The sequence below is a fragment of the Enhydra lutris genome, unplaced genomic scaffold (assembly GCF_002288905.1).
Source record: "Enhydra lutris kenyoni isolate GAN:26980312 unplaced genomic scaffold, ASM228890v2 scaffoldscaffold49, whole genome shotgun sequence".
Lineage (NCBI taxonomy): Eukaryota > Metazoa > Chordata > Mammalia > Carnivora > Mustelidae > Enhydra > Enhydra lutris.
In genome coordinates, this window is record NW_019154133.1 from 13385688 (window position 1) to 13411575 (window position 25888).

Sequence of the window (25888 nt, forward strand, 5' to 3'; positions counted from 1 at the left end):
AGAAGAAGGCAGAAGCAGATGATGAAAATTCAGAACGAGGAAACAGAAACTCTTTCTTATTCCTTCCTTGTTGTCCACTGGTTTCTTATATACGAGACATGTTTTCTCTTACTTTTCATTCATGTTTTACAATTAAGTTACCCCATACTTGCTATTTAAGGCCCTTGGGTCCAATGAAACTTATGTTCATTTTGCCGCATCTCTCCCCTGCCTTTTTAGTGCCTTGGGGTAAACCCCCACTTCCTTTTCCAACCAAAATTCTTTTCATCTCTCCTAAAACCCCTACTTTCTGGTTCCGCAATTTATTTCTTATTAGAATTTCAGACCTGAATAGATCATCAGCATTGGCTTAGGACGAAGGAGGAACCCCAAGTTTTCTTACAAGGGCTGGGGAAGTAGGTGAGGGGATGAGAAGCATAGACGTGAAGATTGGTTTTTGGCTTTACAGACTGTCTCATGAAGTGCCTTGTTTCCCACCAAAACGTTATATATATTTTAAAGATTTTATTTATTTGACAGAGAGAGGGAGAGAGAGCACAAGTAGGGGGAGCAGCAGGTAGAGGAAGAAGCAGGCTCCCCACTGAGCAGAAAGCCCAACGTGGTGCTCCATCCCAGGACCCTGGGATCATGACCTGAGCCAAAGGCAGATGCTTAACCTACTGAGCTACCCAGGTGCCCCTCCCACCAAAACTTTAAACATCAAGCTTAGATTTCTAAGCAGGCCCACTAAGTGTATCTGACCCTTAATGGACCTGTAAAAATATAATAACATCAATAATAATATTACTAAATAATATAGATTGAACCACTGGTAGTCTAGTTTATAAGTGATCATTTTTAACATTATCCATTTGTAACTAGGAATCTGCCCATATTTATAAATATCTATTTCAACAAAAACATTTCATTTCAGTTGTTGAGAAAATCTTGAGTCAGTTTGAGTAAGGGAAAATAAAATGAAAATCACTTATGTTTTCATTCTTTATTCTCATTGCATTTTTTTCTGACCAAACTCAGGTGAGAAGTATAATCCTCATCTGAGGAGCGATTCGATTCTTGGGAGGACATAGTAGGCATAACTGGTAGAATCTGGTTGTGCGATCTTCGAGCTGGAAGTGAATGAACACTTATATTACAGATAAGACAATGGAGGGCCAGAAGGGTTAAGTAGCTTGCCCAAGGTCACACAGCCACTTAAATATACAGCTGGGACAAAGCTCAGCTTTCCTGAAACTTTCCCTTATACCACCACCCTCTTATTATCTTTATAGACAACAACAAAAATATAGTCTTGACCCCCTTCCTAGAAAACTTACTAGGGGCATGTATTCCCACTCGTCTTTCAGATGTTAGTGTCTGTTGGAATCCTTTCGGTCTCTTTTTGTGCCTCTGGCTGACGTACTGAAAGTCGGCCAGGAAGCCCTGCCCACACCAAGCACATGGGTAGGCTGTCCTCTGGTCCAGTCACTGGGGATGACAGAACGCCCTGAGGTGTGGTGGTTCTGCTTTTTGTCTCATGGGTCTCACAAGGGCTTTGTTCATACCGAATTACCTCATTTCAGGCCCCCAGCCACCAAGGGGGCTTTGTTGCTGCCTCCATCCTGCTATTTCTTGGTCCTGAATTGGTCACACCATGAGGCTTGCTGTTGTCTCTGCAGCTCCCGTGTCCAGAGCATTATGGCCTTGCAGAGTGATCTCTCGTAACAAGCTACTTTTAAGAGACATTGATATCTAGCGAAGAGCTTTGGGGATCATTCATTCCTTGTTCCATAGGATCCTTGTCTTTTCTAACAGCTCTGTAGGCACTGGGTATCTCTCAGCCAACTCTACAAGCCAGATGCCAGGCCATGGGCTCCTCCTTGGTATTTAATTCTGGGTCTTTTTGCACAATAGCGCTTTTAAACATTCAAATACTTAGGCAGAGAGAAGAAAGATTACGTGAGTTTTAAAATTTGTCACTGGGGAGCGCCTGGGTGGCTCTGTCAGTCAGGTCATGATCCCGGAGTCCCAGGATGGAGCCCTGAGTTGGGTCCTGAGATGGAGCCCTGCTTCCGGTTGAGCCCTGCTTCCTGCTTCGGAGCTTCATGCTCAGCGGGGAGCCTGCTTCTCCCCCTGCCCACCCCCCTGCTCCTGCTCTCTTTCTCTCTCTCTCTGTCTCAAATAAACAAAGGAGATCTTTAAAAATAAAATAAAATAAAATAAAATAAAACAAAATAAAATTTGCCACTAGGGACCTCTGAAGCATGGATGTCTCTTTCTGGCAGTTCACAAAGTTCAATATTTTTATTTTTATTTTATTTTATCTTATTTATTTTTCAAAGTTCAATATTTTTAAACCATAAGTTGCAACTTTGTTTTTTAAATTAAAAACAAGCATTTCTTGTGCACTTAACTACTCTCAAAGTACTGTGCCAAATGTAGTAAGAAATGAAAGGACGATACTCGTCTCAAAAAGCACACGGCCTAACGTGAGGCACAGGAATGTAAATGACAGTGTGGTACAAATGAGACTTAAATAAATGTGAACCATAATTAAAGTATAAAGACCACGGGGGTTGCAAAAGAAGAAATAATCAAATTCTGGCTGTGAGGAAATCAAGGACTATTGTAATGGATTATGGCATTTAGCTTTTGCTAAAAAGTGGTAAAGGAATATTCTGGCTCTAGGACTTTCCAGAGCTCTACCCGGGAAGGGTGTGTAAGGGAGCATGAGCAGTCTGGCTCGGAGTGTCGGGGACATGGGGATCTTCGCAGGCACAGGCTGGGAAGTTAGGTAGGGCCACAGCATGAGAGGGAAGGAAGAGGAGGAGGAAAGTTCTGTGCTAAGACAAGTTGAGGACAGAGATGAATGTTCCTGGATGCATGCTATCGGCTCACCTCTGCTTTGCACACACCTTCTCTCTGAACCCCTCACAGCAATATTATGAGGTAAATGCTCTTACCTATATTTTACCAAAAGGCCATGCACCTTGCCCGATTCCACAACTAGTAAATAGTGGAAAATCTTTACTCTCTTTTCACTGTATCATCTATCATACTGGCAGTCCTTGGATGGCCTGAAAGGTTTGCACTTGATTCTTCACAGGGTGGGATGGCCATGGCTCTGTTGTTCAGTAAATACCGTACCATGAGTTGCTGAGGGGGACGACGGGGAGAACAACACTCACTTTTTCTATAGTTTTTCTGGTACAGTAGGGACGTGCCAGCTCCGGGCACAACTACATACCTAACCATAAAGAAAGAGAAGTGGAAAATCAAACCCCAAGTTTCTATTTTAAGATCCTGTGGCAACACTGGATACGTAGAGTTTTGAATTTTATATATGAAATGTCATTTTCAGAAGTATTAAATATAGGCAGAATTAGTGCACTCCACTGGGTGAAAAATTGCCAAAATACTTAGGAGTGCTCTCTTCAAGAAACCTCTTTTATCATTCCCTGAGGACATAGACATTTTTTCCTCTCCTTTCAACAAGAGCATCCTAATAATGGTACAATTAGAAAAACAGGTGCCTCACAGCTGTCAGCCTGGAGCTCTGAAATGATTTCATTTAAACTGAAGAGTTGTAAAACTCTTTAAAACATTTAAACATCTTTAAACATTTAAAACATTTAAACATTAAACATTTAAACATCTCAGTTTAAAACATTTAAACTGAGAGTTGTAAAAAAACCAAAAAAACAAAAAGCAAACAACAACAACAACAAAAACCCCAAAAAACTCCATCAAGTGTATGTTATTTATCAACAAAGGATTTAAAAAAGTTTCCCTGAGACAAACCCATTTTACACTTCTGTGGGTCTCAGAATATAGACTACCGAATAAATATCCAGCTCTTTGGGGTCAGACAGAATCTGGGCCTGCTGAATCATCCAGGTCTCTACAAGGAGGATCTTTGTCTTTTAGTGACTATCAGATTTTACCGGTTAGGATCTGCTAAATCATAGCTGGATGAGGGAAAAAACTGAACCCAGGTCTCAGCAGATCTAAAGAGAAATTGGGAAGTTAAAAGCTGATTTTATCACTATACTGATAATATAGTTCCAAAGTACTTCTCCATGTATCACGTTATTTGGGTTTCCACAACTGTTGGAAGTGCACAGATGTACATCACAAGTGTGTACACAGAAGGTGTTATGATTGCTATTATTTGTGAGGCCCTCGCCCTACTCCTGTCTGACACCAGTTCCCACAGGGTAGTGCTGGGGCTGGTGACTGCTTTCTCTGTAGTGTAAGTGTGTGTGTGTGTGTGTGTGTGTGTGTGTGTGTGTGTATGTAAGTGTGTGGAATTACGGGCAAACGAATGTCATGGGAACTTATTGTCTACCCGGTCCTTTTCTAGATTTTTAACATTGCCACAAATAATAATAATTCTTAACATGCATAAAGCACTATATTAAGTGCTAGGCATTGTCCTGAGCCCTTTATACATATGGAAACATCTAATCCTTTGAACAGCAAGACAAATTATTATTATTGACCCCCGTATTTCAGATGAGGACATTAAGACACAAAGAAATGAAGTTACACGGTTAACCAAGATATGGCAAACCATTCAAACCCAGGCAGTCTGTCTCCCAAATCTGTGATCCTAACCAGTATGCTATGATTCTTCCATGTATCACTGTAAATTAGAAACTGAGAGGGAAAGGATCACCTTGGCTGGTGATAACTTTGAATTCCCCAAGGCTCTCCAAGGCAGGAAAGCCTCTTTTTACATTCCTTCAACACAAGACTGTGTATGTTTTCAGACATCCATGAAGGCCAATATCTCAGCCTAGTTATTAACGGGTACATACATGTTCTTACTGCCTACATGAGTCCGATAGGGGAAAAAAAAAAACCAACGTTTTGATAGAATCATCACCTGTTGTGTTTAGTAGTTGGCTGTCACTGGAACAACGCCTCATACACATATACCCAAGTCCTACCATACAAACTCCATCTTAATATTTCTACAACCAGAGAGAAAGTTCTTCACACTAAGATGGACTTCCAAATGTGAAACGTAAATTACATTCCTATCCCTGCATTCAGAAGGGACATTTCAGTACGTGCAGAATACTAAGCTGATATTGTATCAGCCATTTAAAAGAAATTCCTGGGGCGCCTGGGTGGCTCAGTCAGCTAAACGTCTGTCTTCGGCTTATGTCATGATCCCATAGTCCTGGGGTCGAGTCCCATGTCAGGCTCCCTGCTCGCTGCTTCTCCCTCTCCCTCGGCCTGTCAGTTCCCTTGCTTGTGTTCTCTGTGTGTGTATGTCAAATAAATAAATAAAATCTTAAAAAAAATAATAAAAATAAAAGAAACTCCTGGTGGAAAAAGCAACCAGAAAATGAAGTATTTACCTAAGAGAAAGGCAGTCTTGTGACAGAGAGCAGAGGGATGTCACTTTTGTCTCTGGCCTCTCTCTGAGGGGATGCAGATGACGGCAATTTCTCGATCCACTTTAGTGCTCGATGGGAGCCAATCAGCAAGATATGAAAAGCACTAGCATCCATCCCCGGGAAGTTAATCTTACACATCTTTTTCCCCCCTAATCATAAAGATTATCGGGAGTCAATCCTTAGTTGAATTCCAACAACTATAAGTGTATGTAATACAAGCTGCTTTTTTCCACTCCTATTTTTAATGCCTCCGCCATTAAAGATATTTCATTCAGAAGCTTTTCTGAAAAATGCACTGAATGCATAGTTAGAATCCAAGTGATTCTATAGCCTTCCTTCTTTGCAGAGCATTTTTGAATTATTGCCAACCATCAAAAATACACACTGGGATTAGTTTACTGGCAGAGACATAGAACTAAAAGAATAATGAGAGAGAAGAAAGGTGCTGGGAATAGAACAGTATAATGGGAACTGATGATTGCCGTGCCATACCTTAGCCTTTTAATATTACAGCAGGAGCACGGGATTGGGCTTGAAGGGTTCCATACGTCTGCTGCTCCCCCTAGATGTACTTTCCCAGTCTTTATCTTATGTTTACAACAGCCTAGTGACAGAAGTGGGACAAGTATATTCTCATTTTGTAGAAAGTTACACAGTCGACAAAATGCCTAAAGTTGGCACCAACTCTTAGTGCAATGTTCTTTGAACAGCAGAATTTTGTGACTAGCAATATTCTGGCAAACTTATCATCATCAGAGATACTCAGTATATCGATATCCCTTACAGCACGGGAAACTGATAGCTCTGAATGGTTGCTAGTCCCTCCCCTTTGGCCACTGTGCATTACTGAGCAACATCATGTCTGGCTAATCTGGCTAGCCCTCCCATGAATATTTGTTTTAAAGATTTTAGTTATTTATTTGTCAGAGATAAAGAGAGAGAGAGAGAGAGAAAGCACAAGCAGAGGGAGCAGCAGGCAGAAGGAGAAGCAGGCTCCCCGCTGAGCAAGGAACCTGATGCAGGACTCGATTCCGATCTGAGCTGAAGGCAGACGCTTAACCAACTGAGCCACCCAGGCGTCCTGGCTCCTATGAATATTAGAGAATAGATTTAATCTGCTGGGGCATTCTTACTTTATGTACTACATAAATACATTTCAACACAGAGAACATACCATTTTTTTTGGTAAAACTATAAAAGTAAGTAATTTTTAAATTAATTTTATGGTGAATCCCATTGTAAGAAGCCATGCTTGATTTACCTGCTTTGTTAAGAACGGATTTGCTTAAAGTAACACCTGCCTTTTACATGCTATTATCAAATGGCTCTGGTTAATGGACTTAGATCTCTTTAAAGCCTGCTAGAAAATAAACGGAAAATAAAATTAAACACTGTCTTGAGAACCTGAGGGTTTCTCATGATGCTGATCACTTGTTTGGAAATATTTTGGTTACTTTTTATTTTTAAATAATTATCCTCTCTCAAAGCTCCTGTAGCCTCATCACCTTTCATTTAAAAATAAAGGCAGCAGAAACCACTGAAATTTGTGTTAGAATCTGCCCCCCCCCCCAAAAGGATTCCTTCAAAACGTGCCTCTTTGCCCTGTACTAGCCACAGTCCGCAGCAACTTTCAAGGACATTTGTCATATATATATAGATATAGATATCTATATATATATGTATAGATATATATATCTCCATGTCCCCTATAACCGTGATGACCACGCAAGATTCCCTAGTAATTTGAAAGTAAAATCAAAAAGCAAATATGAATTCTTACTGCAATCTAATTTTGCTTGTACACTTTTGTAAAGTCTACAAAAGAGAGAAGGACTTTGTCCCTGAAAATACACATGCACCTCAAGACCAGTGGTTTACCAACATTGAACACTAAATTTTGTAAATTCTGTGCCCTGCAGATATGAATGTAAAAAGCCTACAGTGTTCTAGTTCTATTATTGTAAATACCTGCACAGCAAAGTCCTAAAAAAAAAAAAAAAAGCCTTGGTCAATGACTTATTTGTTTTAAGCCCTATAATACAATTACAACAGAATCTTAATATCAGGATTTGACCCTATCACCTAATTATTCCAGGGATGACTTCTTAAAAAATCTAACCTTCACTGGTAATTGTGATGCCCTCTTGTGAACTTGAAGCAGATGAATGAGGTCAAATTAGGACATCACTGAGAGAAAGAATCTAAATTTGAATATATCTGCCACCAGTGGCTCTAGGGATTCAACATTGACACAAATGAAATACTTCCTATGTAAGCAGAGTTAATCAGGCCTAAAAATGCCCTAACATAGACCAAGGCAGTATTTCTTTTCAGAAAATGCAATTTTATACTGAGACATATATTCCGCCTTAACTTTAAAATGCCATTCAAAATTATCCTATGAGAAAGGGCATCAGTTTAAAACATCTGGTCTGAAACCAAGCTGTAGAGTTGCATTCTGCTTCTTAAAATTCACTGTTATAAGAATCCAGACTTTTTCTCTCCTAAACTGTGGCTAAGTGATCTTAAAACAAATGTTGTGTAATCTACGCGGGTCATTTCGGCACTGGATGGAATGATTCTACCTTTCTCATCCATCCTGAAGATGTCTTAATGTGAGCAGGGCCCTTAGACACTTCCTAACAAGCATTGCCACAAAGTAATCTCTTGTAACACTTATGGTTGCAGGCACAGAACAAGACCATTGTGTGTGACCTGATTTCATTTCAGTGACTGTCCCAGTAAAGAATGACATCATCCCATTCTTTTTTTTTTTTTGATCTCCACTTGTGACTGTCCCCATCTCCCCGCCCCCACCCTCATCATAATTAAACTGCTCCTCTCCCTCCCCCTCTGCACTCCTCATCCCCAGGGGAGAAGCTATTTTCCTCTTAACTTCCTGCCTGAATGTATCATTATGGCAAGAGCAAAGGGTTTTCCTCTGGTTGGTTAATATCCCCGGAGTTTGTTTCCTGGCCATATCAGACAAAGCTCTATTCTCTTGGCAGCCAGAGCGTACTGAGAGGACCATCTGCTGGGACAGGTCTCACTGAGTCAGATGGAAATAGAGAAAAGCTAGCGAAAGGTGGCACAGGCTGATGGGTGCAGTGTTTCTCACCCTCTTGAAGTTGATGTTTTCTTTCAGCACAAATTTGTTGGTGTCGAGGACCTACTGTCTAAACAGCTCCATTTAACGGCGCGTATGCCTGTGTGCACATTGGTACCCACGCGCACACTAGCTCTTGCTTTATCACTTAGATTTGCATGATGACTCACAGGGGAAAGTATTTAGTTTCGGAGGGATGAAAGGACGATGCAGGAGAAGACGTTAGCCCCACATCCGTGTAATAGAGAATGATGTCCCAATTCAAACTAATGAACTATGAAGACACTGCAGGAAATGTAGATCGTTTCGATACAATAGTGAAAAGAATCAGAATAAAATTGTATATTCTCCGAGTTTCCAATTACAGAAGATATTAAGTGGTACCTTATGAAACTGCTACTTTTTAAGTCAAGAATACTCAAATAGTGGCAATTTTCTATGATTCCTCAGGGCATATATTCATATACAAAAAACTTAAGGGGCTGGAGTTAAGTGTGTGTGTGCTTTGCCACACACACACAAAAATCATATTGGATCGCTATTACATTGTTTTACAGCACATGCATTATTTTAACTGACACTAGGATGTGCAATGAGAAATGTTAAGGGCAAGAATGATCACAAGGGAAAAGAGTTAGCTTCTTAGCACCCCCAAATTCAGCTCTTTATATTCCACAGCAAGTTTAAATGCTTGGTGGATACCCAGACAAAGATCATTTGAGCAGTTTTCAGTGTCTAAGTCTGGAGGTGGTCCCTTGAAAAGATGTAGTTTACTATTACAGTCCATGGACAATTAAAAAAAAAACTCTTAAATGTAAATTAAGGTATTGAGTATCACTTAAATTATTGGTAATATAAAAAAATAATCAAGTGCCAGGGAGGCACAGCCAAGACATGCTTATGATAAAATTTCCCATCCTGTGTAGGCATCAAGAGGGCTAGGAAAGGTCTTAATTTCCTTACAAACAACATAGCCGCTGTTCTAACTTATCCCATCTGTGTGCCCCAAACCTTATCTGACAGTGCAGTTTTTGAGTCCAGAACGTACAATAGTGGCCATTCAGATTTTGGCAGGTGTATTTCAAGCTGAAAACCAGGCTCCACAAAAAATAACAGTCTGTTCCCCAGGTGTGAACATTTTTGACAAGAACCCTCACGATCTCCCCCAAGCTGTGAAATTTAATTGTCCTTTTGTTGTCTTATTGTATGTGCACGCCATCTATCTTTCCTTGGACCGAGAGAGAATCTTCTGGCGATCGGACAGTCAGGAGATGCTTAGGCAGCTTCTGAGTTGTGCTTATAACATCTCCTGGTTCTATTTCTCTTGTTATGTATTTTGGAGGTGATGCCAAGTTCAGTGAATGGCAGGTAAGCAGTTTTTAAAGCTGGAAAAATATTAAATCAATGAGCTTTATATTCAGATGACAGGAGCAGAGAGGCAATCAAAATTGCACAAGGCAGCATTTTGAAGCTCTAAGGCTCATTAACATAGTCCTTATTTTATAAACCTGACTGTCTGAGCACACAGAGAAAGGATTCATTTCCCTCTACAAAATTTACCAGATGGGAGGACTGTGGATCTGTGAACACAGATGTGGTGGTGAAAAGTGACTCAGCTGCCTATCTAATCCAGCTCAAATGATGGATGAGGAAGGGTGGAGAGTTTGAAGCTGGCACTTGGTGGGACTTTGAATCTCAATTTTCCAGTCCAAAGACAGAAAAAGCAGACTGGAGACATCTCTCGGAGGGGGCCTACAGATTTTTAAGAAGTAAGTGTTTTGTGTGTTATATGTGAGCAGGTAATTCTAACTTGAACCAATATCAAACACATTTCTGTCTTCACATAATAAGAATATGCTGAAAAATGAAAAGGATATAATGCTTAAAGTAAAATTACCCATTAAATTGAGAACTGACTCAAGAAGATGAAGAATTCTTAAGAAGTCACAATTCTACTGTTTATCTCATTTCTAAACAGATACCTTTTTTAGTTTCTGTTTTAGAATATTTTCTCTCCTGTTTGGAGTTCTGAAGGAAGGAGACCTAAACTTGCACTTGTTTTCTCTTATTTTTGATTTATCTTGTGGATAACCAGCTTCTAATACATTCCTGGTGAGACCCCAGATCATCTGCACACAAAGCACTGAGAATTACAGAAAAAAAATTGGCAACACTCACGATTTTCTGTCAAGGAACTAATCCCAGACTTCTGTACACTTCCAAATATTTCTCTGCTAAACTTGCCATTTGTGGTGTGGACACAAAATGCTCAATCCCATTAAGTATTAGAAAGAGAAGCCGAATAATCAATCCTCAAAACACAAACCTGAAATTCAGGCCAGACCTGTTGAAGACTTCGTAATTTTTTTTGTTTGTGTGAGGTTCATAAACTTTTTGGTGATTAGAGGACTCTTTCCAAGACAACCTGGGCCAACACAAGGCTTAGAATGAAAAGCAAGCGAAAGGTAATGATTTTGAAGAGCTGCAATTTGAAACCAACAGGAATTCAATAGTTTCCATTGCATTCATTTGGTTGGGGTAGAAGGGAACAAATTTCAGTGTTGACCTTTGGGAAGAGACACATGGGGCAATAAACTCCCCTAAGTTTACAACTAAACTTAGGGGCGAATTAACACCCCTAAGAATGTTTTTGCAACTAAAGTCGTATTGCTTAGGTGGGTCTCTGTAACTCTTTCTGGCGCCACAACACCCTGGCACTAATATTTACTTAGCCAAGGCAAGAAACTGTGAAGGCAAAGCTATGAACAGGACTGGTAACATCTGTAGTTTTTGCCAGAGACTGTGGATGGGCTGGGTGGAGTTGGCCTGCCATACACTGTGGCTCTAATTCCCCTAAGCTTCCCGAACAGCTCATAACATGTTAATAAAGTCCTGATTCTTTGTCTTCCTTCCTTCCTTCCTTCCTTCCTTCCTTCCTTCCTTCCTTCCTTCCTTCTCCTTCCTTCTTTGTAATCTTTACACCCAATGTGGGGCTCAAACCCACAACCCCATGATCAAGAGTCACAGGCTCCACCCACAGAGCCAGCTGGGCACCCCTGATTCTTTAGATACTCATTACTCAGGTGTTCCTTTTGCCATTCCTGAAGACTAATTTCATGCAACGGCTTTACCACAGTTAAGGCTCCTTTTAGCTCTCTCAGCCAGGAAGGATGAAAAGGCTACAGGAAGGTGCCGTTCTCAGTTTCTTACAATTCCCCATCCATGGAACAGTCTCTCTTCAAATGACATGGGGTGCTCATGGGGTTTAATTAGCACCTTGGTTTAATTAAGCAAGAGCTAAATGTTTGATACGAGTACCTTTGAAGATTTTCTGCAATTATTCTGTCTTGGAGAACCTGCATGTCATCCGCCAATATCGCCTTCTTCAGAGGGTGGTGGGTGGCCGTCAGCACCTACAATGGAGGAGAGCAAATGTGCTCTCAGTTGCATTTTACCAGTGGCTTCTCTCATCTCTCAGATGGCGCCCTTTCACAAACTTCAAAGGGGAACATCATTAGGAATAATAGTCTCCAAATTATATCCACACTGCTTTTCTTACAATCACTTGCGAGAGACTTTGAAATACGGTGGGTAATTCAGGGCTCTTGTAGGAGGCTCCATTCGTCTCTCTCTTCATCAAGGGAAAGACTTTCCCCTAGATTCATTTCATATTATTCTTTGACTGGATTTCCTAAAACTAATAAAGAATTTTTTAAAAGTTTACTAAGCATTCCAAGTTTAAAAGTGGAGTGACATCGAATTTCAGGTTATGAGACCAGTTTGGAAGGAGAACATGCTGATTCATAAAATCTCCTAAAGCTGCTCTAAGCTATTATTTGATGAGCCTCAAAGTAAGCTTTTACAAGTGGTTGAGTTTGTTTCTATTCTGCATTTATGGCAGTTGAAAAATATAAATAACTAAAATCAACTTAGATACTTCGAATAAGAGGAAACACCCAGATTAATGCAGCATCTGATGATGCAATCTTGCTGCCACAAATAGCATATTTTAACATGTATATATCATATGGTATATAGTATAGAAGAGGAAATAGAAGCTATATTATATATATATGTATACATATACATATATATATCTTTTAAGGAAATATAAGCTATCAGAAGTATAATAGAATAACACACTTTTTAAAACAATAACACACTTTAACACCCCAAATTTCCTTGACCTTTAAAAAGTGCTTCTCTTGCCCATGTAAATATTAGAACATTGCATTTGGAGCTTCCTTACCTCTTCACTAGTGAAAACGATTGTCTATTGGTACGCACGGAGGGGAATCTCAGAGGTAGTGGGTATAGATTATTTCCCTTGATACAACAGACCTGGAATGTCTTCCAGATCTGAACTGGCCCTGCAGATTCAGGCTAAACGTGGGCAGCACCAAGTCCTTTTTCTCTGTTCTGAAAGCTTCGTTCTTATAGCAAGACTGCCAGAGCTGGGCTTCCCTGGGGCTGGCCTGTCACTGCAGGACCCTTCCTCCCACACCACCCTTATCATGTCTCTTTCCATTCCTGACAGAGGCTCAGCTCCTCCACCCATCTACGCCACCCTCTGTCATCGGGCACGCCCAACCCGGTTCCTTTTGGCTGCTCCCCTGTGCTTCCCATCCTGGGAGGTGCTTAGCTCTCGGACAACTTTTCCATTCTTTGTTCCCATGTCTCTGATAATATTACAAATTACTATAAGCATCACACAGATGTCCACTTTTTAAACATGTTCCTGGAGGACAGGGAAATGTATTTGTTACAATGACGCAGGACACCTTGTGATCTCCTGAAGTGAATGTTTACACGGGAGCATGAAGCTCTAAGTTTCTGGCTGTGGTCATGTTGGCATAGCCTAAGGCCAAAGAACGCCCTTTTTGCGATCATTCTGAATATCCTGCTGGGGGTAGCAGACCCTGGAATTTGATGCCTGAATTCCAGGCTACAGCATTCACTTTCCTAGTGAACTTGAGCGAATTACTGAATTTCTCTATGGCTCAGAGTTCTCTGAAAAATGGGGACTGAAGATCATAGGGTTGATGTGAAGATGACACACTAACATCCATGTAAAAAATTTAGAAGGATTTGTGGCCCATGGAAAGCACACAATAAACACTGGCCATCGTTATTACTTGGGTTTTTATTTATTTATTTATTTTTCTTAGCTTATAACAAAGATAGCACTGCCCTTGCAGTGGTAATTTGCAATCAAAAGGTATTTTCATGGAATGAGAGCAGAGTTTTCATAAATTTTATAAATGAAGGCTCTGATTTGTCATAATTAAAATGTTAATGTGTGGGAGAATAATGTAACAATTTAATTGCTGTAGGCTATTAGAGGGAGAACGTCGGCAGCCCGAATCCCTGGCTAAGTATGTACCCACAAGAGGGAAATGCTTCCGGCAGTGCTCGATAAACTCGTATTGGCCAGATTACAGCAAGGTGATAGGACGGCTTAGCCAGCACGGCTCTCTGCTCCATAACCTGGACCCCAACAGAGGTTCTGCCTGGATCCTGTCCTCCTTCACGTGCCCCTCTTTGAACAATTCATTATAAATAGGCATAGTATAAATGTGCAATAGAAACTTTTTATTAAAATGTCTCTATTTTTTTTTACAATTTCATGAATGAACACGGTTAAAATATTCATTCTTTAGTTTCAGCAAAACGGCATCATCTGGCAAAGAAAATTAACATTAAAGAGAGTATTATTGGTTTATGGTTTTGTTCATATTTGATCAGCAATTTCTCTTGGATTTTCAAAGCTATAAATACAATGTTACTATTGCAGATGTATAGTTATACAAATATAATTCAAATAATTAACACATGTTTTTCAGGGTACGTATTTCATTAACCTTTTAGCAGATAGTAATATAAGGAGAGACTGGGGGCTCCAGGGTCCATTGGTAAGGTTGGGAAATGCATAGGAGAGTACCCACCAGCCTGGCTTCCCCAGGGTTTCCCCCCTTCCCCCCCACCCCCTGTAAGACTTTCTTTACACTTTCATTTCTGCTGTTCTTTATCTAGAAAAATCCGCCCTTATTCCCTCCACCTATTCAAATTCTAAGCACCCCTCTGGGATCGGCTGAAATCCTGACATTTCCTAACAATGTCCATTCTCATTTCTCTCACCAGCACTCCATCACTTAAAAATCCATGCCATGTAATGTAGCAGTTATACCGTCCACTCTGTTGTCACTGCTGCCTACATGGGTGAAGGGCTCATCTCTCGACCAGGTTTTAGGATTGCTAAAGCATGAGGGTTATACCTGGGGCTTCGTCTCCGTCTCACACTCTAATCACACTGTGGTCGCCGATAAGTACTATGCACTGATGGAGGATCCCTTCATCGTCGGATCTGAGTCACCTCTTGATCCGGATTTGTTTTGGAGTTTATTCAAGTTTTGGTCAAAAACACCTAATCTAAGACCTTGAATGGTTCCTGAATCAAGGATAAACTGTGGGTCCACATGGCGCTGAAGCTGGGCCACACACTGGTCTGGCTCTGGGTCATCTTGCCCTTTCTTTTTCTTAAGCCAGATTTACGATATTTTCTGTAAGCAACGACTCAGCCCAAGACTCAGATGTGTCTTGCGCAAACATGTGTTGGGGGTGGGGGGGAGAGAAAGAGAGAGCAAGAAAGCAGGCGCTCACATGAATCTTAGTTTCTCTGTTTGTAAAATACACAGATAAGATTGGGAGACATCCAAAATCCCTTTCTGCTCTAAAATTCTAGAAAACATTGGCAATTATGCCTATTAATTTGACATTAACATCCCACAAATAAATGCGGCTATGCGCCAGAATTTCACCTGTTGATAATATACTGGGAAGCTGAGTTTGATAGTTTAACAGCCGTACTTTAAAAGTTTGGTTTGGCTTCTCTTGTATTAGTGCTTCTGTACTTAGCACTTACGAATCCATGCTATAAAGCCAGTAGGTGATTGAACTTGACTCTCATGGCTTTCAGTTGTTCAGAAACTGAGCTGCATTTCCTGGCTCTCAAACTTCATAAACTCATCCGATTTTGCTGCAGAGAAATGTCATTAAAATAACAGTCCTCAGTGGAAAACACTAGCACCATTCATAGTGAAATGCTGAAACAGTAACTGATGTTTTCAAACTGTGAGTTGGAGGCATTTTTCTACACTGTATACGCATACACACGGAGAGAGATGTGTAGGGTAAGTGCGTAGTTTTCTTGGGCAGTTGTCCTTTAATTTCTCCTAAAAGTGACTCTTGGTCTTGTTGCAGAAGTGCATTCTGTCTGTGCTTGCTTTCTGCCTTGGAAAGTAAGAACAGTTCCAAACTGCCTTCCCTAAGGAGTTGTTGGAAGGTCCAAAATGTCCTCATTAGAAAACTTGCACTGAACCACACAAATCTTGCCATTGTGCATGGTGCTCGCATGGGGGACTATTACTTCATGCACAATGACATGAGACCAGAAAACATGTGAACAGGAAGCCAAACCCAAGAGAGAGTTGGGGAGTGTCCAGCTTTCCGAACAGCACAGAAACGGAGCACAATTCAGCAATCTTCTGGACTCAGGTGTCTGGGGGCCCGCACAGCTGCACCCTGTCCCACTCTTCAAACACTGTGCAGGAGAGCACAGTGGCTCAGGCAGCTCACCCAGCCAGGAGTAAATCATTATGTCAGCAAACCCAGAAAGACTCTGAAGAGTGTAGCACTCGCTTATGGAGCCAAGACTTTAAATGGCTTGAGTAACCTACATGTGGAATGGCCCACACCATATATGGAAGCTCAGTATATTCTTCATACTTTCTATTGTACTAATGGGAATTCCCCCAAATAGATCTCGCTTCTTCTTTAAATAATAAACTTTCCCATGATGCCAGGCCATCTTCCAAAATATATATATGGTGATTATTTTGTAGAACTGATATAGTAACCGTTCCTTTTTGGAACTTTTTTTTTTCTTCTTCTTTTTTTTTCTTTTATGGCGGAAACATTTTGGTAAAAATAGAAACCTTTTTCATGATTTCAAAAGCCCAAAATAATTTCTGAAGTGTGGGGAATTTTGAAGTGAACCATCAGAAGCCGGATAGAATTCAGCTTATAACCAAATATTATCTTTCTGATGAGCGAGAGACTTCTTTCTATTTACAAGTGGAAATAGCTTCTTAAATCTGTTTTAAAATATGTTGATACAGTTTGCCTACCAGAAAGAAATATTGTATGACTTTGTGAGACGAGTCATGAAGTCCAGGGCTGAGCCCCTTTCATAATAAATGGTATTTGCTCTGAAGTGTTCAGGTGGGGAAGGTTCTCTGAAATACAGGAAATCCAGTGGAGGCTTTGACATGGGGATTAAGTACCGAGTGCAGAAAGGGTGAAAGGTGTAAGAAAACTAAGGTTATCAAGTAATCAGACCTCAAAGATTTAAAAAGTCACAGCTTCCTGTCTGCTAATCAGATTATTTTCTACTCATTCTGTTAAAATTCTTCCAGTTGTTATCTTTTAAAAATTTACAAATGCTACCCACCCCCCAACCTTCCAATGATGCCCGGTTCAAGCACAGGGGAAGAACTTGCCCATCACACGGAAGGAGGAGATGGTTGTAGGCTAAGCAATGGGATTTGCTTAGAAATGTCTTAGAAATGACCTCCTTTTCTCCAGTCTCCAAGTGCATCCCCTAACTCGTGGGCAATGAATGGAAAAGTCTGGTAAGGAAGAGCTGCCTCTTTATGACTAAATATTCTTTGTGAATAAGTGTTCTTCCTCAATAAGTATTCTACTAGCCCTCAGATCTTTTTTCCTAGTCTCTCCTAATTGCTGAAGGCTCAGAGGAAGTACAAATTAGTCTTTTTTAAGGGTATGCATGGCTATTGGCAAGGCTGCCCTAGACATGGCCTTCCTGTTGAAAAGTTAATGGAAAAACAATCCGCTCAACAGCAGGGATGCAAGATGAAAGCTCAGAGCCCAGTAAGCCCAGATACTGACATTTCTTGGGGGCATCAAGCATAATAGGGTGAGCTTAAAATCCCCCCCCCCCAAATGGGGTAATTTTATACTTTCTAAAACACTTTTTTGATTTTTTTTACTCAGTGTTGCAGTCTACCTTCTTACTGACACTTCAACCCCCCATAACCCAATTTTTTGTTACAAAGTTGTATCTCCTTCTGTTTTTGTGGTATTCCCCTTGAGCCCAAAACTAATACAGACCTTTCCTTTTCCTTTCATTCCCTCATTCAGTCCCCAAGTGGAGAATGTCCTACCTTCTAAATATTTCTGGAATCTGTGTCCTACTTGTCCACCTACATTGCTTAGGAATTTCTCCCTGTACACTACAGTAGTCTTTGAACCACTCTCCTAGTTTATAGCATTGCCAACCCCCTTGGCCTTGCCCACCCCCCACTCTGTACTGAATGCTAGATGTTCTATGTAAAACCTTCCTAAAACAAAAATCATAGCTGCTCTCTGCCTTCTTCGATCCATGCAAATTGATTCCCATTGATTAAAGAGTGATCCTGACAGTGTCAGTGTGGTAAGTTAAGGAGCTGGGGCCTCCATGCTTCCATCGTTGGGATGGCTTTGCTACAAACAAATACATCATCTATTAAATCCAATACTGTCTTAATGATGCAGTTGGTTTACATTTCAGCCCATTTTTTTTAATCGATATGAACCTATAAAACAGACTTTTTCTAGATCACGAGCTGATCCACGCATGAGTTTGAGTTTTATTAGAGTAATAGGTCTAAACACCTCAACATGAGGCACCAGAATATTCATGATTGGGTCCCTGACAAAATCTCCAGCCCCTTGTAGGTTCAACAGTCTAGCACCAACTGAAATCAGCTTTCAACCCCAGGCTTTCTCACACTTTCTTCTCTCCAGCTCTCCTCTTCTGCGAGGTCCTTCCACACCTCTTGCTGATCCTTTAATAAGACTCACACAATCACTGTCATCTTTGCGCAAGTTCCTTTGACTGACATAAGGCAGAACTAATCACTCTGGTTTCAATTCTGTCACTTAATCATCTTAATCTCTTCTGTTTTTGCAGGTAGTGCACTGTTAAGAAAATTATCTGTTGTTTCCAACTGTCCCCTTAGATTATAAACTCTTCCAGGCAGGATATTAATCTCATTCACCTTTGCAGCATTGTTCCTTAGTGTAGCATATAATACATAGTAGATGCTCAATAAATGAATGAATTGAATCAAAGATGAAAATGGAAATGGAAAAGCCCTAAAACAGACCGCCATTTTCAGACACCATGCTAGGTAGTTCACATATATTATCTCCTTTCAGTCTTTTCAACAATCCTGTCTTTGGGGTAAGTGGTATTGGTCATATCTCATAAATGGGAAACCTGAGGCTGCAAATCTTAAAGATCTTGTTGCTGGTCATATAACCAGGTAATGGCAAAAGCAAGCCTCAAATCTGGACCCCATCATGGTTTGTATTCCTTCTACTATGACTGAGTATGCCTTTGAAGCTAATGTTGAGATTATGTGGCTGATCTTTGTAATTAAATTATCTAGCATATGGAATTTAGCGTTGACAGATCACTTTTAAATTCAGGGGTAAAAGCAACTACAATCCAGTCTCATTTTCAACTTTAATTATGCCTTAGAATTTCTTGGAATCCTCAGAGAATTCTAAGTGGAAATGTCATTTAAAGGGATTCTTTAAAATAGACGTAATTTTGCAACGTTTCCTATGTTTGCCGAATAAATAGCTCTACAGCATTCTGAACTTTGATATGAAATCTTTCCACTTGGCCCATTTTGGATATAATATCATGCAAAATTCTGAGCACCAGATAGATAGAAGAAATGTAAGAGTATGTGTATGTGTAAATATATATTTAATTATCCTAAGCTCTTACATACATTTGTATGTATAAACACACACATACTTTGTACGTATAAACACATTTATACATACCCATTATATGTGGTTTTCAGATCTGCTTATCTAAAGATAAAGACGGTCAAGCTCAGTGCACTCATCAGAGTGCTTCTAGCACTAAAAGTGAGAGGTCTTGTCAATCTGTATTTCTTAGTTTTCTTACCTGAGCAAAGACACCCAGTAGTTTTCTATATGCCACTGTGCACCAACTTATCATGATTGTTTTATAAATGCAAATTATACAACGACCCAAAATAGAACTGAAATAAGTTCAGAGATTGTATCTTAGTGTTAGTCTCGGGTTTTAAATTCATTTTGTTGAAAGACAATTTCTCAATGCAATGAGCATCTCCCCTGAGAAAATGACCCTGCGTTCAGCATTCTTTACAAAGACGCAGTTGAATGACAGAGCTTTGGTTTTTGCCAGGGCTTGAGAAGTTAGTGTCTATGTTCCTTTAATATTTAGACCCTTCAGCGGCAGTGAAAAACATAGTAACAAATCACACGTCCTCTGCTGTTAACAGGGTTTTGTAGAGTTTACACAAGCCTGTGCAAGTTTCAAGCCTCCACGGAAAGATGGGATTTCTTTCATAGTGTGAAAAGAAACTTCCAGCAATTCAATTTGTCTGAAACGGCAAGCACGGCAAGCAGAAAAACTTAAGATTAAAGTCCTGCCATCCTTTCTGGTTGCCTGACACGCCAGGTGAATAACCAGGATTCCTCTCTAGGGTGAGGAGATGTGTGTAGACCAGTCAGACACAACCGGGATTGGGTCACAGTGGCCCAACTGCACCCCTGGCCTGGGGGTTCTTTTGTTAAATGAATTACCCACCCCAGCCTCTTTCCGGTCCTATCACTTTTAGGAGGGACCTAAATGGGCGGAGGACTTGGGCCAGAAACACACTTTCCATCACCTAAGAATCCGAGCGAGGGAAATGCTTTTAACCAACAGATACTGTGACCTGGACAAAGGCAGTAAGGAAAGTTTGTTTCCTTCCTTTTCAAAGCAAAAGCAGAGCATCATACTTACAAAAGCCGCCTTCCAAGTCTTCTCTAGAGAACAAGCTCTGGGAGCCCGGAGCGTACACAGGAGCAGAGATAAGGTGGCAGCGGGACTTCCTTCCTCCTCCCCAGGCCGAGAGTCATTGTTCCTTATCTGCCCTGACCTCCGAGGCGCGGGGAGCCAGGGAGGCCTGGCCTCTGACCCGCACCGCCCTCCCCTCTGGCCTCCGCGCGCCCGGGCTGGGGGTTTGCTCTCGGCCCGCTCCAGCCCCCCGGCCTGACAGCGGCCCGAAGATTCATTAGGGACTGTCTGCGAAGTGCTTGCGAGATGAAGAGGGTTATATAAGCCCGCGTATTATTATCATCGCACACCCCCATAGAACCAAGGCTGCCAGACAAACAAAAGGCAGTTCCAAGAAGAGGAGGAGCAGAGGCAGAAGTTACACTGGGGGTGAATTTCGGGACACTGCTGAACTGACTGGAAAAAAAAAAAAAGAAAAAAAAGGGCAACCCAATATGTGTATGCAAACCGCGGCAAACAAACAGCGAGCTGCAGCTGGCCGGCCGGCCGCGGGGGCCGGCTCCTCGGAGGGCTGGCGGCCCGGGCTGCCCGGCGTGCGGTTCCGGCTCCCCACTCCCCGCGCGCCGGCACAGTAGCCGCCTGTGGCGGGGTGGAGTGCCTGGAAGATGTGGGGTTTGGAAAGGAGGGCGGTCCGGAGCCCAAGTGCTTAGTAAACACTGGTGTTTCGGAGACTCCGACCAGGTGCTTCGGCCGCTTCTCTTCATTCCCGGGCTCGTGTTTTCCCGGCGATGGTGTTTGCAGGGAGCTCCCAGAGCCCGGGCTGAAGCTCTTGTTTTCATCCTCGAGTTGTGGTCTCCATGGGGCTCACGCTTTTCTCTGTGGGAGCGAGAGACCGAGCCAGAGGGTTCTTCCCCCGCCCCCCACCCCGACCTCCGGGCTTCACCTCCCCTCTCCAGAGCTCGGGGTGAGAAAGTTCTGATTCCCTCTCAGCATCAGTCCTTCCTGCTTCCCTCTCTCCCCAGCTTTGCTACCTCCTCAGTTCAGATGGTTGTTACTCTGCCCGGTTCCGGGCACAGCTCCCCAACTTCCCCAACTCCTAAGGAACTTTCTCATCCTGGGATTAAAAACTTCCACGTGTCTCCACATCCATTAGCAACTTCCCAGACCTTCCTCGGCCTCACCTACCCCAGCACATTAGAACATGGATCAGGGGTGCCTGGGTGGCTCAGTGGGTTAAGGCCTCTGCCTTTGGCTGAGGTCATGATCTCAGGGTCCTGGGATCAATCCATGCATCAGGCTCCTTGCTTGGCAGGGAGCCTGCTTCCCTTCCTCTCTCTCTGCCTGCTTCTCTGCCTACTTGTGATCTCTCTCTCTCTCTCTCAAATAACTAAATAAAATCTTTTTTAAAAAAATGAGTTAAAAAATAATATGAATCATACTGTAAAGATGGCCTTTCAGCTCCTTCGCTTCCTAGCCTTACATCCTCCTCCTCAGTCTGGAACTTCTGCACTCCCGTTTCCTTCAAAGCTCAGTTAAATCCCAACTTTCCACAAAGTCCTTCCCAAAGTTCCCCCTTTTCTCTCTGCTGTGTTCAGCTTCTCTGCTATCATTTCTACTGTGCTATGTGCCTTCCTAGGTTGGGGGCGCTATGTGGCTCTCCAGGATGGCCTACCGCACAGGGAGCTTAATGGGTATGCACTGGATTTAACTGCGGGGGCAGGGGGAGGGGCGGTTAGACCTGATCTTACCTGGGCCGCTATTCTTGGAGTGCAAGGTTCCCCTTGGAGTGGAAGGGGCCCGGCCTAACTCCCCAGGCTCAGGTGAACTGCCACCTAGTGGTGGAGTACTGGTCGTGGAGTTGGACCTTAGGCTTATGGGGGTGTGTGATATCCTGCACTTTTGCATATGTTTGGAAATGTTCATAAATTTTAAAAAGAAAAGGAAAGCTTCATAAAACAGGGAGGGGAGCGTCCAAACTTTACTTGAATCAGCTTCCTCTCGGAGGTAAGTTCGTGAGGGTAACAGGATGGTTGGCTTGTACTTGAGTCTCCGCTACTGTACATTTAGAGGACCTATAAAGTGGAACTAATGTAATAGAATGCCAGGGAAATTCCCCAAAGGTGAGATTTTTCAGAAATCAGACTTCTGGGATGCATTTTATGGGGGAACTCCTCCACTACCGAAAGAAAGCAGGCTATCACAACAGCAGGTCCACGAACGAACAACGCTCTCTGGTGAATTGTTTTATGATACAGGGTGAAACACAGACCATGAGCTGTCAGGTACCGCATTTCTTGTGGCTTCGTACTAAAGTGTTCTTAATGACATTTCTCCTGTTATTCTTTGGTGAAAGCAACGTGCTTTAAATTCCATCTGTGGTGGTTGCATCGACCTTGGTGTCATTTAAGAGAACTGGGGTGTGTCTACACAGTACATGCTCGCCAATACATACAAAATGTTCAGTCAATTAGAAGAATGTCCCCGCCTCCACTAATTCGGAACAATAAGAACCAATTCAGGTTCGAAAGAGAAATGTTAGCCTCAAGTTCGTGGGGTTTTGGCTGCAGGAATGACAGAGGTCTCATTGCAATTTAGTAGTTCATGGATAAGATCTTTCCTCGCTTGGTCCTGCTCAGGTCAGAGCCATAATATTTATAATAGCTACCATTCATGAGGCTCTGTGAGGCTCCAGGCACTGGCTGGATGCTTTACATGCATTCTTAATGTAGCATTTGTCCTAAAACAGATTTTTATCTTCACTTTCCAGATGGAGAAACTGGTAACACAGCGAAGGAAACGACAGGTGGAGGATTTGAACCCACATCTATCTGACCACCCAGCCTACGATTTTTCCATTCTGCTGAAAGCTGACAGGAACTTGAGATAGTAGCTCATTTGCTGGTTTTCAAACTGGGTTCTAAGGAACACTAGGCTCTCGAGGAAGTGTTTTAGGAATCTTTGGGGAAGAACTGGAAAGAAGGAAATGTGAGGTAGAGGCCAGGTCAATTGGGCTTGGGCTCCACTCATTGGACTCAAACAAAAAACTTCATTCCTCTTTTATAATTTTGTTTGAAATGAGGGTTTTGCCACTAAAGAAGTATATTAAAACTCTTGGCTTAGTTTGACTTCCTCATGAGAAAGTACAGAACTTGGGGGCCAGAGGGATTAAATGCCTTGCCCAAAATATTATAAACAGGCCCAGCATTAACATCAGATGTCCAAACTCCACCTGAAACGATTGGTCTCCCCATATCCTTTATTTTTTCACTTGTTAACTGGCAGGGAAAGGGAGAGAGAGTTTGACTTGACCGCATTTCCTGACAGAATTCTTCATGACAAATGGAAGACAGAAACCCCTTCACTTCCATGAGCTAGACCATTTTCAGCCTTTTGGCTCTAAGTCTCAAGTTAGTCAATATTCACCTTGTGACAAATCGAAATCAAGTGAGGAATTAAATATGTAATTTGTCTGGATGATTTCGAGCTCTCTTCCTCTTTTCATTCAAATCAAAGTGAGTAGCAAAGGATACTTCTGCATGAATCATCTAGCTAATTATATAGGCTTGGCATGAGAATACTCTCGCTAGGAAACTGTTTATGTCTTCATATTTATTAATCCAGTCAGAAGCAACTCTCCTCACATGAGACGCACTAAGTGTGGCATAGATATTACTCTGAGAGGGGCCAAATATAGCCAAGGGAAAGCGAACTCCCTTCCCTCCCGAGTGGGAAAGGCTTCCCACCTGGCTAGCTTCCTTGCAGCTGGACCAGCTGCACTCCACCTGGTCTTCAGCCTAATAAGTTTCACTTCCCTGCCCGACCACACAGTCACTGAATCAAGCCAACTGTATCCCACCCTGGGAATCAAGGTACACCTCATCCTCTTGTTACTACAAAGCCCACCCCCCACAGCATTTTCTTGTTCCTCAGTGCAACCTCTGTGTGGCTCTATGGGTGTGTTGTGTCTTCCTCCCCTGGGCTGTGAGTATATGAGATTAACAATCTGCTGTTGATCCGATGTGTGCAGGGTCAGATGTCCTGTGTTTGGTCATTCTAGAATCTTCAGTCAGGACTTTCCTCACCGTCAGGGTGAAGGGGAGGTGAACAAAACAATGACCAGACATGAATACTAATACTAAATGGAATTTTCAGAGAACTGGTGCCAAACATCACTTCCTTTGGAGTGTTGCTAAGTGTCAGGCTATTTGCAAATAGGAACGATTTTTAACTGAAATGAATGTCAGCCAGAACTGACCTTTATTAATTTCAAGGCCTTAGAGCTTTCCCATCTGCCCGTTTTAATTTTTATCCTTCTCACCTGGAGATTTTTGGGAGCAACAGCACTGTTCTCTTTCCAGAGATGACTTAAGTTGAGCCCTGCCTGAAGGCAAAAGAATGAAAAGATGACCCTTCCATTCCTGTCATTTAAATCTTCACCAACTGCATTCTTTCTGTAAAATGTAGCAGAAAGAATTTTTCTCATCTCCACGGACAAGAGATTATAATAAACAGATCTTTTTTCCCCCCCATCGGAAGCATTCCAGTATTAATATATTTCCAAATTCTGAGCCCTAGAAACAAAGCTTTAGATGTAATTTCTTTTCCTATTCATGAGATTTACAATAGGAAGGTCATGTTTGTACTAGATTTTGGCTGGAAATTAATCTTCTCCTCAGCATTTCTATAGACTCCAGGCCCTTCACTATTTAGTCATTTCCAAATATTAAATGCTTGTCATTCTTGAACAACGATCTAATCTTCCCTTTATGGGTGGAGAGACAAAAAGTTGTGGAACTTGCAAATCATTGTCAGGGCACAGATCACTCTAAAGGTTATGCCTGCCCATTGAATTTCCTTCCTCCACACATTCTGAGACGACAAAGTAAAACTGTAAATTGTTTCGTAAGCAGAGCATGTATGGCATCCTCTGACTATTAGAAACTATTCACTAAAAGCTCATTTGCATTCGGCCTTACAAGAGAAACTTTATGGGGCAAATAAATATATTCAAACTCCACCACCAAGCCCAAGGCCAAGGCTGTGATATAATCCCCCCCACCCCAACACCCCCTTTTCTGGCCTGTGCCTCATACAGATCAAAATATATTCTTAGTTCAGTTGAACAAGGGTTCATTTAAACCACATCTGCTGCTCATCAGACCTCTATTTTAGGAGTGGGGAATTCTTTTTCAGAGATAGATTCTGTCTGGAAGGTCGATGGCAGCAAGTAGTCCTCATTAAATTTCACAACATTTTACCAACGTATATACAGTACCCGCTTTTATGTGATTATAGAACCCAGGCAAAACTCTGCACCCCCACTTCAAAGGATTCCTCACTTGACTAATTCTAAAGAGTAAATTGATTTTCTCATCATTTGTTGTATTTGACAATAGAAAAGCTGACGCAGCAACATGGCTAACATAACAGCTCATTTCTATTCAAGGGGAAGGAATTTGCGTTAATATTCTTAATGACCGGCATCTTTAT

At 41.8% G+C, this 25888-nt stretch overlaps 1 protein-coding gene across 5 annotated transcripts in view; it reads right to left on the bottom strand.

The window, feature by feature from the left end:
- LOC111156825 (sulfatase 1) overlaps positions 1–25888 on the bottom strand; it is a 176605-nt gene that overhangs the window by 131136 nt on the left and 19581 nt on the right. Inside the window, exons 1-2 of one of the 5 annotated variants that reach the window (XM_022517917.1) lie at positions 20405–20619; positions 11812–11906 (exon numbers count right to left, since the gene is read on the bottom strand). The exons of 1 other annotated variant lie outside the window; for it this stretch is intronic. The gene's annotated coding sequence lies outside the window, so the exon portion shown is untranslated. Of the gene's footprint in view, positions 1–11811; positions 11907–12742; positions 12778–20404; positions 20620–25888 lie in introns of those variants that run through there. 3 more of the 5 variants (XM_022517921.1, XM_022517918.1, XM_022517919.1) reach the window with 3 other exon arrangements.